We start from the raw sequence: 14101 nt of genomic DNA on the forward strand, positions 1-14101 counted from the left end.
GCCCTGAGTGCTGGGAGACTCTGCAGCATGTTGTATGTGTAGGACTACAAGTCCCAGCTGTATAATGACACTGCTAAGGGAGTGAATACAAGAGCTGCCCTGAGTGCTGGGAGACTCTGCAGCATGTTGTATATGTAGGACTACATGTCCCACTTGTATAATGACACTGCTAAGGGAGTGAATACAAGAGCTGCCCTGAGTGACATGTCTGTCTGCTGGGAGAATCAGCAGCATGTTGTATGTGTAGAACTATAAGTCCCAGCTGTATAATGTCGCTGCTAAGGGAGTAAATACAAGAGCTGCCCTGAGTGCTGGGAGACTCTGCAGCATGTTGTATGTGTAGGACTACAAGTCCCAGCTGTATAATGACACTGCTAAGGGAGTGAATACAAGAGCTGCCCTGAGTGCTGGGAGACTCTGCAGCATGTTGTATATGTAGGACTACATGTCCCACTTGTATAATGACACTGCTAAGGGAGTGAATACAAGAGCTGCCCTGAGTGCTGGGAGACTCTGCAGCATGTTGTATATGTAGGACTACATGTCCCACTTGTATAATGACACTGCTAAGGGAGTGAATACAAGAGCTGCCCTGAGTGCTGGGAGACTCTGCAGCATGTTGTATATGTAGGACTACAAGTCCCAGCTGTATAATGTCACTGCTAAGGGAGTGAATACAAGAGCTGCCCTGAGTGACATGTCTGTCTGCTGGGAGAATCAGCAGCATGTTGTATGTGTAGAACTATAAGTCCCAGCTGTATAATGTCGCTGCTAAGGGAGTAAATACAAGAGCTGCCCTGAGTGCTGGGAGACTCTGCAGCATGTTGTATGTGTAGGACTACAAGTCCCAGCTGTATAATGACACTGCTAAGGGAGTGAATACAAGAGCTGCCCTGAGTGCTGGGAGACTCTGCAGCATGTTGTATATGTAGGACTACATGTCCCACTTGTATAATGACACTGCTAAGGGAGTGAATACAAGAGCTGCCCTGAGTGCTGGGAGACTCTGCAGCATGTTGTATATGTAGGACTACATGTCCCACTTGTATAATGACACTGCTAATACACACAGGATCTTCCCCCTACCTTTTTATGCAATGCTCTCTCTAGTAGATCAGCTCCAGTGCCCAGAATTGTCCCTGCTGCAGAGCTGTGCAGCTGAAGGGGTTAAGTATCCTTGCAAAGAGTGTGGCCAGCACAGTGACGTTTCATTTACAGGCTTGTAAACGACCTTTATCAGAGCAGGGAGAGAAGCTGACATCACAGGTCATGTGACGCTCAGTGAAATCTGATAAACCAGCCACTGGAGATAAAGTGAGTGAATTGGAAAGATGTTACATTTGCCTAGTTAGGAACATAGAAAGAACAAAAAAATAACTCGGATAACCCCTTTAAATATTAAGGTCGCTTTACACCGGCCGATTCCAGGCCAGATAATCGCTAACAAGTGTTCAAAGGAATGCTCTTTAGTGATTATCTGGCTGTGTTCATTGGGTAATTGCATCTTTCATGTGGACACCTAAGTCATCCATTGTCGGCAGCAGACTGTGCAGTCTAAACAGGCTCTGCATCCAGAAAATAATGATTCTGTATGGAGATGACTGATGGCATTAGTGATTGCTCCTTCCCATAGTGTGGAGGAGATCGCTGCATGTAAATGCAGCAGTCATCTCCAGTGATGAGCAGGCGCTTGCTGGAGAAGGAATGCTTTCTTCCAGACAATCGTTTGCTAAATTGTCCTGTGTAAAAGGGAACTTACAACAGGTGCGGGGAAGACATTGGTTGTGCAATTGAGGCATATCTGTAACATCACTAAAATTGGCAAGCTTTTTAGCTTCCTGGAGAGGGGGGAAGGGTTTACAGAATGGAATAGACTGCTCTAAACTGGATACATATTTTGAAGATCCAAGTACTGGCCTAAAATATATTCAGAAGTAGGAAGAGGATCTGAGGGAAATGACTCAAATAAAAAAAAAGGCTATACATGAGTTAGGAGGCCTCATCAGCATGCTTGAGGAAAACACTAAATCTACCATAAATAATCACAATGTCTTAGTGGAACAGACAGAGAAATTAAAAGAAGTGGAATTATGTAAAGCAAGGCTAATGGACCTGGCAACAAAATAATGTTCCTCTCCGTGGGATCTCTGAAATCTTGAAATATGATCAACTACAGCGTTTGCTCTGGAAACTCCTGCAAACGGCTCTTCCTGACGCATCAGAGCTGGACCTTCAGGTTGATAGAGCCCAAAGAGATAGGATATCTACCAATGCCTCTGCAGATTCCCCAACAGAAGTGGTCAGGCAAATTCACTTTTTTTTTATACCTAGGATGATTTTATGTGCACTGTGCGCAATATGAGAGAATTGCCAGGGAAATTCCAATGCATTACAGGAAGACCTGTCCCCAATGACCCTAGCAAAATGGAGGGAATTTACTGAAATGACAGCAGTACTGAAGTCTGCCAATATTACATACACATAATTGGGGTTTCACTATGTAAAGTTTGATCAGAAAAGGAAATACTTGACATGATGTTGCTACTGCAAGGAAATACTGTGTCATAGGGGCTACTTACTGCTAATCCACCTGCTACTGGGGGGGTGAAGAGATTACAATCAGAATGGAAAATTCCATAGGCACTTCTGGCAACAGGTATTCTTGTATACTAAATAATCAAAAGTACGTGTAAAGCCTGTATTACACTGGCTGATTGTCGGCCAGATCATTGCTGGCAAGCATTCGTAGTAATGCTCGTTAGCGATGATCTGACAGTGTAATACTGCCGCCAATTACCCAATGAATGAGCAAACGCTTGTTCATTGGGCAATTCAGATTTTTAAGCTGGCTTAAAAATTATTGTTTGCCGGTGTCAGATCGTTCTGTCTAATTATGATCTGCTGGCAGCAAACAACTAGTCAGTATAGGGGCAGATGGCATTAGCGAAGTGGAGGAGAGGGCTGCATCTAAATAAATGCAATGGTCTCCTTCGCTAACGAGCAGGCAATTGCCGGAAAGGAACGCTTTCCTCCCAACAACGGTCTACCTGATCTTTTAATGTAGTACAGGGTTTACACACCTAATACAGGACAATTGACATTTGTTAGGATGTTACTGTCTTACATTGCATGTCAAAGTAGGGGATTTTAACATGGTGATTGATGCAACCTTGGATTCAACTGGGAGAACTGGCTTGAGGAGGGAACAATTAAAAAGTGTTTTACTAAGGGCCAATCTTTATGATGTTTGCAATATCGTAATGGTGAGAAGAGAGATTACATTTTTTCATGTTGTTATAAGTCATAAAAACATACAACTAACCTCATATTATCGAAGTTGTCCCCAGATAAAAAAAACTGCATAAATCCTAACCAAAAGAAATAGGACTATAAGTATAAAAAATATAATAATCTTTATTAATCAAAATATATAATTTAAATACAATTGTAAGGAGAAAGAGGCACAATGGAAAATGATCCAGAAAAAATACATGGGGTACATAGATAAGATATAGCACTTATGTCACAGATGTAATATTGGTAAACAGACCCCAAGCTCTTATATCAAGCTACATAATAAAGGCAAGTACATAGAAAATGCCAAAAAGCCCTAATAATTGCACTCCACCAGGGGAACAGAAAATACAAACCCCAGAAAAATATAACAGGTTAGATATATCTAGAACTCCATCAGGGCAACAGAAGATAGAGGCCCAAGGAAGTATATCAGACTAAATATATAAAGCTGAGTACATAGAAGGACTTAATGATTCCAAAGAGACTGGGTGCATGAATATTGCTGAATATGTATGTATGCTGAATACATACAAAATATAGTTAGCCCTAAAGGTGAGTACATATGAGGGCTTTATCTTACCTGAGGCTGAGTACATGAATATTGCACAAAGCTGCAGATACTATACTTGACTTCTAGCTGGATATATAGTGCTGAATACATGGAAAATACACAGAGTCCTAGGTGCTATATTTCACCAGAGCAGTAATACTGGTGCTGTGCTGAATACATATAGATTATAAAATATGAATAATAGTATATTAGTGGGATGCACAAGGTGGTTGATACACCAATAAAGGGTGCTCTCAGTTTCGCAGCGTCACCCCACTGCTGAAATAGAAATAAAAATGTAGATGGAAAAACTGGGCACACCTAGGATACTTGGTAGCTAGTTTTTATTATTAAAAATGGATACAAGTAAATAGAACCAATGAAGCATATTAAAAAAGTATTGCAGCCGCAAAACTACTAGCAGCGATCAAGGACATACAGTCTTGGCATATTGTAGCTAATGTTTTGGCGGAGAGCAGTCACTCAATCATAAGGTGTTGTGGTACGTGACATCTAGCACTCGCCGCCTTCACCTTAGGTACAATGACCATACAATGGTATTATAACAGTGCGTCCGTAGTGCCTGGCAATTGATATTACACTAACAACAATATAAAGAACAGAGGATGATAATTAAAAGAACAGAATATCGCGATTTAAAATCTCTCCAATATGATGGTGGTGGATAATGAATAAAAGTTCGCTAGCCTAGATAGTTAGCAGAAAACTCTGGTGTTAAGGTGTAACGGGGTAACAGTTCTTCTGACCGCAGTGAGAGCACTGGGGGGCAAGTTCCGACAGACGGCAGAGGCTTTCACCTGGGTGTGATAAGCCTCCAACACCGGTCAGAGTGTCCCTTATCCACAAATCGATATATTTCAGGAGCTATTTTCTGACCTAAAGCGGGACGCCGCTGGGCCAGTTACAAAGTAGGTCACTGCTTGTGACCACTTCACCTTCCCTACAAATCCGGAAATTATCCGAAAATTGCTTAACAGCGCTATATTGCTACTGTATATTGGAAACAACATCAGAAGAACTGTTACCCCGTTACACCTTAACACCAGAGTTTTCTGCTAACTATCTAGGCTAGCGAACTTTTATTCATTATCCACCACCATCATATTGGAGAGATTTTAAATCGCGATATTCTGTTCTTTTAATTATCATCCTCTGTTCTTTATATTGTTGTTAGTGTAATATCAATTGCCAGGCACTACGGACGGACTGTTATAATACCATTGTATGGTCATTGTACCTAAGGTGAAGGCGGCGAGTGCTAGATGTCACGTACCACAACACCTTATGATTGAGTGACTGCTCTCCGCCAAAACATTAGCTACAATATGCCAAGACTGTATGTCCTTGATCGCTGCTAGTAGTATTGCGGCTGCAATACTTTTTTAATATGCTTCATTGGTTCTATTTACTTGTATCCATTTTTAATAATAAAAACTAGCTACCAAGTACCCTAGGTGTGCCCAGTTTTTCCATCTACAGATTATAAAATATAATGATCAAGTCAATAATTACACATGGCACACATATATGCACATGCAAAAAATGGCAAACCAATCTATAGGCAGATGGACAATGACCCAAAGCATACTGCAAAAGCAACCAAAGAGTTTTTTAAAGGGAAAAAAGTGGAATGTTATGCAATGGCCAAGTCAATCACCTAACCTGAATCCAATTGAGCATGCATTTCACTTGCTGAAGACAAAACTGTGGGGAAAATGCCCCAAGAACAAGCAGGAACTGAAGACAGTTGCAGTAGAGGCCTGGCAGAGCATCACCAGGGATGAAACCCAGCGTCTGGTGATGTCTATGCGTTCCAGACTTCAGGCTGTAATTGAATGCAAAGGATTTGCAACCAAGTATTAAAAAGTGAAAGTTTGATTTATGATTATTCTATCCCATTACTTTTGGTCCCTTAACAAGTGGGAGGCACATATGCAAACTGCTGTAATTCCTACACCGTTCACCTGATTTGGATGTAAATACCCTCAAATTAAAGCTGACAGTCTGCAGTTAAAGCTCATCTTCTTTGTTTTATTTCAAATACATTGTGGTGGAGTATAGAGCCAAAAATGAATTGTGTCGACGTACCAATATTTATGGACCAGACTGTATGTATCGCGGCTCCGTCATGGTGGATGAACTTCATCTTTCAGCGTGCCCCCACGCTGCCACCGCGCATTCGTGGCGCACACTGCAATGTGTGACAGAGCGTATCCAGATGAAGTCATATGGCATATATTAAGCAAACTACAGTTGCAAGAAAAAGTAAGTGAACCCTTTGGAATGATATGGATTTCTGCACAAATTGGTCATAAAATGTGATCTGATCGTCATCTAACACAACCAATTGAAACAAAAGACACACATGTACAATTAGAACACAAATATTTTATTAAATAATAAATATAACAACAGACAATAGACAATGATAAAATGAGTAGCAGCAGTGCAGACAAGCGCTGCGATAAGCAGCTCAGCCGCCTGAATCTGGGTAAATGAATCCAAAAGAGGAATAGGGAAACAGTGTATGCTGCACTAAGCAGGCAATATAAACCCTACCCCCAATACACGTACAAGCCTCCAACCCCCACAGATAGACATACAACAACTGCCAGAAAAAAGGGTGAAATAACAGCACCTATAGCTAGCCCATAAGCAGTATGGAGGGACAACAATAGTAGTAATAAAGGTAGGAGGATAGGAGGCACAGATGGAACAAACCTAGGTCTGGCAGAGAGCGCACCCCAACGCACGTTTCGCTCCTCCGCTTTCTCAGGGGACTAATGACATCTCCAAGAGCTAACTGGAGTCCAATCAATGAGATGAGATTGGAGGTGTTTGTTACAGCTGCCCTGCCCTATAAAAACACACACCAGTTCTGGGTTTGCTTTTCACAAGAAGCATTACCTGATGTGAATGATGCCTTGCACAAAATATCTCACAGAAGACCAACGATTAAGAATTGTTGACTTGCATAAAGCGGGAAAGGGTTATAAAATCATCTCCAAAAGCCTTGTTGTTCATCAGTCCACGGTAAGACAAATTGTCTATAGATGGAGAAAGTTCAGCACTGCTGCTACTCTCCCAAGGAGTTGCCGTCCTGTAAAGATGACTGCAAGAGCACAGCGCAGACTGCTCAATGAGGTGAAGAAGAATCCTAGAGTGTCAGCTAAAGACTTACAAAAGTCTCTGGTATATGCTAACATCCCTATTAGTGAATCTACGATTCGTAAAACACTAAACAAGAATGGGTTTAATGGGATGATACCACAGAGGAAGCCACTGTTGTCCAAAAAAATCATTGCTGCACGTTTACAGTTTGCACAAGAGCATCTGGATGTTCCACAGCAGTACTGGCAAAATATTCTGTGGACCGATGAAACCAAAGTTGAGTTGTTTGGAAGAAACACTATGTGTGGAGAAAAAGAGGCACAGCGCACCAACATCAAAACCTCATCCCAACTGTGAAGTATGGTTTGGGGCTGCTTTGCTGCATCAGGGCCTGGACGGATTGCTATCATGGAAGGAAAAATGAATTCCCAAGTTTATAAAGACATTTTGCAGGAGAACTTAAGGCCATCTGTCCACCAGCTGAAGCTCAACAGAAGATGGGTGTTGCAACAGGACAACGACCCAAAGCATAAAAGTAAATCAACAACAGAATGGCTTAAACAGAATAAAATACGTCTTCTGGAGTGGCCCAGTCAGAGTCCTGACCTCAACCCGATTGAGATGCTGTGGATTGACCTCAAGAAAGCAAGTCACACCAGACATCCCAAGAATATTGCTGAACTGAAACCATTCTGTAAAGAGAATGGTGAAGAATTACTCCTGCACGTCTGATCTGCAACTACAGGAAACGTTTGGTTGAAGTTATTGCTGCCAAAAGAGGTTCAACCAAGGGTTCACATACTTTTTCCACCTGCACTGTTAATGTTTACATGGTGTGTTCAATAAAAAACATGGTAACATTTAATTCTTTGTGTTATATTAGTTTGAGCAGACTGTGGTTGTCTATTGTTGTGACTTAGATGAAGATCAGATCACATTTTATGACCAATTTGTGCAGAAATCCATATCATTCCAAAGGGTTCACATACTTTTTCTTGCAACTGTATATAATTCACATGATGATGTGGAACACAATGTGAAACCAGCTCCAACACAGGTGAAGCGCACTCCCACATATTAATAAAGTGCATTGTCAGGAGTGGGATCCACCCACCTGGAAACCAGATGAATGGAGCGCACTCCCACATACTTCATACGTGCATTATCAAGAGAATCACGGAGTAATAGACCCCATTGTAATCTATTAATCTTACATGCCATATAATAGATACACATTTTCTTTCTTTTTCTTTCTTTCATGTTGTGTTTTTCTTTTTCTTTCAATACTTGTAATCTTCATCTGTAGAACCCACACAAACACACCTCATCCACCATAGATATACGAAGAACATAGAAAGATCTATATGGAATCAGAAAAATCAAAAGAAAACAAAAATTACACAAAATAAAAATAAAAACAATATATACCCCACATGTTAAAATGCATACTTTTACAGGAAAGGTTTGAAACTACTAAATTAATTAAGGCCCCTTAAAATTACCATATCCAACAGTACCATTTTTTTTTTTTTTTTTTTTATCCTTTATTATTTTCTGGAGCAAATATACAAGTTCTCATATCAACCAGTTAAAATTTACAAATATACAGGGAGTGCAGAATTATTAGGCAAATGAGTATTTTGACCACATCATCCTCTTTATGCATGTTGTCTTACTCCAAGCTGTATAGGCTCGAAAGCCTACTACCAATTAACCCCTTAGCGCAGAACGCCGTACATGTACGGCGGGGGATGCATTGCCAGAATGCATTCCCCCTTACATGTACGGCAGGATGATCGGGCGGGCACCGGAGCGGTGCGCACCCGATCACTGCAGGGGTCCGGCAGTCCCTGGTAGCCGGGCCCCTGCTGTATCCGCCGGCATCGCTGTTTACCGCGATGCCGGCGGATTAACCCTTTCTATGCCGCGGTCCGCGCGGACCGCGACATAGAAGTTGTTTGCGGCAGGTGAGTGATCGCATCGAGTCCCCGCGCTGCTGTGGCGGGGACCCGATGCGTGACAAGGCAGCCCGATGCCGTGCAGAGGCTGCCCAATGCCCTGCACGGCATCGGGAACTGCCTTCTACGGGAGCCGAGGAGATCCAGCCTCAGGCTGGGTCTCCTAGGCAACCAGTTAGTGTATGACTCAGTGTCATACACTAACAGGCAATGCATTACAATACAGATGTATTGTAATGCATTGCAGAGGGGATCAGAGTGGGATAGAAATAAAGTTTTAAAAAAAGTAAAAAAAAAAAGTGTTTGGAATAAAAAAATAAAGTTTCAAGTAAAAAAAAAAAAAAAAAAGCCCCATTCCCCTGATTTTCTAATAAAAAATTGAAAAAAAAAGAAAAAACACACATATTAGGTATCGCTGCGTCCGTAACGAACGGCTCTATAAATATATTACATGATCCACCCCATCCGATAGGCACCATAAAAAATAAAAAATAAAAACTGTGTATAAAAAAGCCATTTTTGTCAACTTACATCACTAAAAGTGCAACACCAAGCGATCAAAACGGCGTATGCCCCCCAAAATAGTACCAATCTAACCGTCACCTCATCCCACAAAAAATGAGCCCCTACATAGTACAATCGCCCAAAAACTGAAAAAACTATGGCTCTCAGACTATGAAGACACTAAAACATTTTTTTTTTTTTCAAAAATGAAATCATTGTGTAAAACTTAAATAAATAAAAAAAATATTTATATATTGGGTATTGACGTGTCCGTATTAACCTTCTCTATAAAAATATCACATGACCTAATCCCTCAGGTGAATACCGTAAAAAAAAAATTAAAAAAACGGTGTAAAAAAAGCCATTTTTTGTCATCTTACATCACAAAAAGTGTAGTAGCAAGCGATCAAAAAGTCATACGCACCCCAAAATAGTGCCAATCAAACCGCCATCTCATCCCGCAAAAATCATACCCTACCCAAGATAATCGCCCAAAAACTGAAAAAACTATGGCTCTCAGACTATGGAGACACTAAAACATGATTTTTTTTGTTTCAAAAATGAAATCATTGTGTAAAACTGACAAATAAAAAAAAAGTATATATATTAGGTATCACTGCGTCCGTAATAACCTGCTCTATAACAATATCACATGATCTAACCCCTCAGGTGAATACCGTAAAAAATAAAAAATATAAACTGTGTAAAAAAAGCCATTTTTTGTCACCTTAGATCACAAAAAGTGTAATAGCAAGCGATCAAAAAGTCATACGCACCCCAAAATAGTGCCAATCAAACCGTAATCTTATCCCGCAAAAAATGAGACCCTACCTAAGATAATCGCCCAAAAACTGAAAAAACAATGGCTCTCAGTCTATGGAGACACTAAAACATGATTTTTTTTGTTTCAAAAATGAAATCATTGTGTAAAACTGACATAAATAAAAAAAAAGTATATATATTAGGTATCACTGCGTCCGTAATAACCTGCTCTATAAAAATATCACATGATCTAACCCCTCAGGTGAATACCGTAAAATATAAAAAATAAAAACGGTGTAAAAAAAGCCATTTTTTTGTCACCTTAGATCACAAAAAGTGTAATAGCAAGCGATCAAAAAGTCATATGCACCCCAAAATAGTGCCAATCAAACAGTCATCTCATCCCGAAAAAAATGAGCCCCTACACAAGACAGTCGCCCAAAAAATAAATAAAACTATGGCTTTCAGAATGTGGAGACACTAAAGAATCCGTTTTTTTTTTCAAATGCTTTGTTATGTAAAACTGAAACAAACAACCAAAAAAAGTTGTCATATTTGGTATTGTCGCGTCCGTGACAACCTGCTCTATAAAAGTACCACATGATCCAACCTGTCAGATGAATGTTGTAAATAACAAAAAATAAAAATGGTGCCAACACAGCAATTTTTTGTTACTTTGCCTCACAAAAAGTGTAATATAGAGCAACCAAAAATCATATGTACCCTAAAATAGTACCAACAAAACTGCCACCCTATCCCGTAGTTTCTAAAATGGGGTCACTTTTTTGGAGTTTCTACTCTAGGGGTGCATCAGGGGGGCTTCAAATGGGACATAGTGTAAATAAACCAGTCCAGCAAAATGTGCCTTCTAAAAGCCACACGCCGCACCTTTCCCTCTACGCCCTACTGTGTGCCCGTACAGTAGTTTACGGCCACATATGGGGTGTTTCTGCAAACGACAGAATCTGGGCAATAAATATAGACTTTTGTTTGGCTGTTAACCCTTGCTTTGTTACTGGAAAAAATGGAGTAAATAAATAATTTGGCAAAAAATTTAAATTCTCGAATTTCATCTCCATTTGCCAATAACTCTTGTGGAACACCTAAAGGGTTAACAAAGTTTGGAAAACCAGTTTTGAATACCTGGAGGGGTGTAGTTTCTTAGATGGGGTCACTTTTATGGAGTTTCTACTCTACGGGGGCTTCAAATGGGACATGGTGTAAATAAACCAGTCCAGCAAAATCTGCCTTCTAAAAGCCACACGCCGCACCTTTCCCTCTACGCCCTACCGTGTGCCCGTACAGTAGTTTACGGCCACATATGGGGGGTTTTTCTGCAAACTACAGAATCTGGGCAATAAATATAGACTTTTGTTTGGCTGTTAACCCTTGCTTTGTTACTGGAAAAAATGGAGCAAATAATAAATTTGGCAAAAAATGTAAATTCTCGAATTTCATCTCCATTTGCCAATAACTCTTGTGGAACACCTAAAGGGTTAACAAAGTTTGTAAAACCAGTTTTGAATGCCTTGAGGGGTGTAGTTTCTTAGATGGGGTCACTTTTATGGAGTTTCTACTCTAGGGGTGCATCAGGGGGGCTTCAAATGGGACATGGTGTAAATAAATTAGTCCAGCAAAATCTGCTTTCCAAAAACCACACGCCGCACCTTTCCCTCTACGCCCTACCGTGTGTCCGTACAGTAGTTTACGGCCACATGTGGGGTGTTTCTGCAAACTACAGAATCAGGGCAACCCATATTGAGTTTTGTTTGGCTGTTAACCCTTACTTTATTGCTGTAAAAAATGGGTTAAAATTGAAAATTTTCCAAAAAATAGAAATTTCTAAATTGTTTCTCCATCTGCCATTAACTCTTGTGGAACACCTACAGGGTTAACAAAGTTTGTAAACCCAGTTTTGAATACCTTGAGGGGTGTACTTTCTTAGATGGAGTCACTTTTTTGCAATTTCTATTCTAGGGGTACAAGGGGGGGCTTGAAATGGAACATGGTATAAACAAAACCAGTCCTGCAAAATCTGCCTTGCAAAACCCATATGGTGTTCCCCTCCTTCTATGTCCTCCCGTTTGGCCAAACAGTAGTTTACGACCACATATGGGGTATTTCTGCAAACTACAGAAGCAGGGCAACCCATTTTGAGTTTTGTTTGGCTGTTAACCCTTACTTTATTGCTGTAAAAAATGGGTTAAAATTGAAAATTTTCCAAAAAATAGAAATTTCTAAATTGTTTCTCCATCTGCCATTAACTCTTGTGGAACACCTACAGGGTTAACAAAGTTTGTAAACCCAGTTTTGAATACCTTGAGGGGTGTACTTTCTTAGATGGAGTCACTTTTTTGCAATTTCTATTCTAGGGGTACAAGGGGGGGCTTGAAATGGGACATGGTATAAACAAAACCAGTCCTGCAAAATCTGCCTTGCAAAACCCATATGGTGTTCCCCTCCTTCTATGTCCTCCCGTTTGGCCAAACAGTAGTTTACGACCACATATGGGGTATTTCTGCAAACTACAGAAGCAGGGCAACCCATTTTGAGTTTTGTTTGGCAGTTAACCCTTGTTTTTTTCCAGGAAAAAATTGATTATATTGGAAAATTTTCCCAAAAATCAAAATTCTTAAAATGTATGTCTTTTTGCCATGAAGTCTTGTGGAAGACCTAAAGGGTTAAAAAAGTTTGTAAAAACAGTTTTGAATACCTTGAGGGGTGTAGTTTCTAGAATGGGGTCATTTTTGGGAGGTTTCTATTATCTAAGCCTCACAAAGTGACTTCAAACCTGAACTGGTCCATAAAAAGTGGGATTTTGAAGATTTCTGAAAAATTTCAAAATTTGCTTCTAAACTTCTAACCCTTGTAACATCCCCAAAAAATAAAATATCATTCCCAAAATGCTATAAACATGAAGTAGACATATGGGGAATGTAAAGTCATCACAATTTTTGGGGGTATTACTATGTATTACAGAAGTAGAGAAACTGAAACTTTGATATTTGCTAATTTTTCCAAATTTTTGGTAAATTTGGTATTTTATTATGCAAAAAAATTAATTTTTTTGACTTTATTTTACCAGTGTCATGAAGTACAATATGTGACGAAAAAACAATCTCAGAATGGCCTGTATAAGTAAAAGCGTTTTAAAGTTATCAGCACTTAAAGTGACACTGGTCAGATTTGCAAAAAATGGCCTGGTCCTTAAGGTGAAAATGAGCCTGGTCCTTAAGGGGTTAAGCATATTAGGTGATGTGCATCTCTGTAATGAGAAGGGGTGTGGTCTAATGACATCAACACCCTATATCAGGTGCGCATAATTATTAGGCAACTTCCTTTCCTTTGGCAAAATGGGTCAAAAGAAGGACTTGACAGGCTCAGGAAAGTCAAAAATAGTGAGATATCTTGCAGAGGGATGCAGCACTCTAAAAATTGCAAAGCTTCTGAAGCGTGATCATCGAACAATCAAGCGTTTCATTCAAAATAGTCAACAGGGTCGCAAGAAGCGTGTGGAAAAACCAAGGCGCAAAATAACTGCCCATGAACTGAGAAAAGTCAAGCGTGCAGCTGCCAAGATGCCACTTGCCACCAGTTTGGCCATATTTCAGAGCTGCAACATCACTGGAGTGCCCAAAAGCACAAGGTGTGCAATACTCAGAGACATGGCCAAGGTAAGAAAGGCTGAAAGACGACCACCACTGAACAAGACACACAAGCTGAAACGTCAAGACTGGGCCAAGAAATAGCTCCAGTCCGACTCAGACGCCAGCAAGGTGGAGGTGGAGTACTGGTTTGGGCTGGTATCATCAAAGATGAGCTTGTGGGGCCTTTTCGGGTTGAGGATGGAGTCAAGCTCAACTCCCAGTCCTACTGCCAGTTTCTGGAAGACACCTTC

The sequence above is a fragment of the Bufo gargarizans genome, chromosome 1 (genome assembly GCF_014858855.1).
Source record: "Bufo gargarizans isolate SCDJY-AF-19 chromosome 1, ASM1485885v1, whole genome shotgun sequence".
NCBI lineage: Eukaryota > Metazoa > Chordata > Amphibia > Anura > Bufonidae > Bufo > Bufo gargarizans.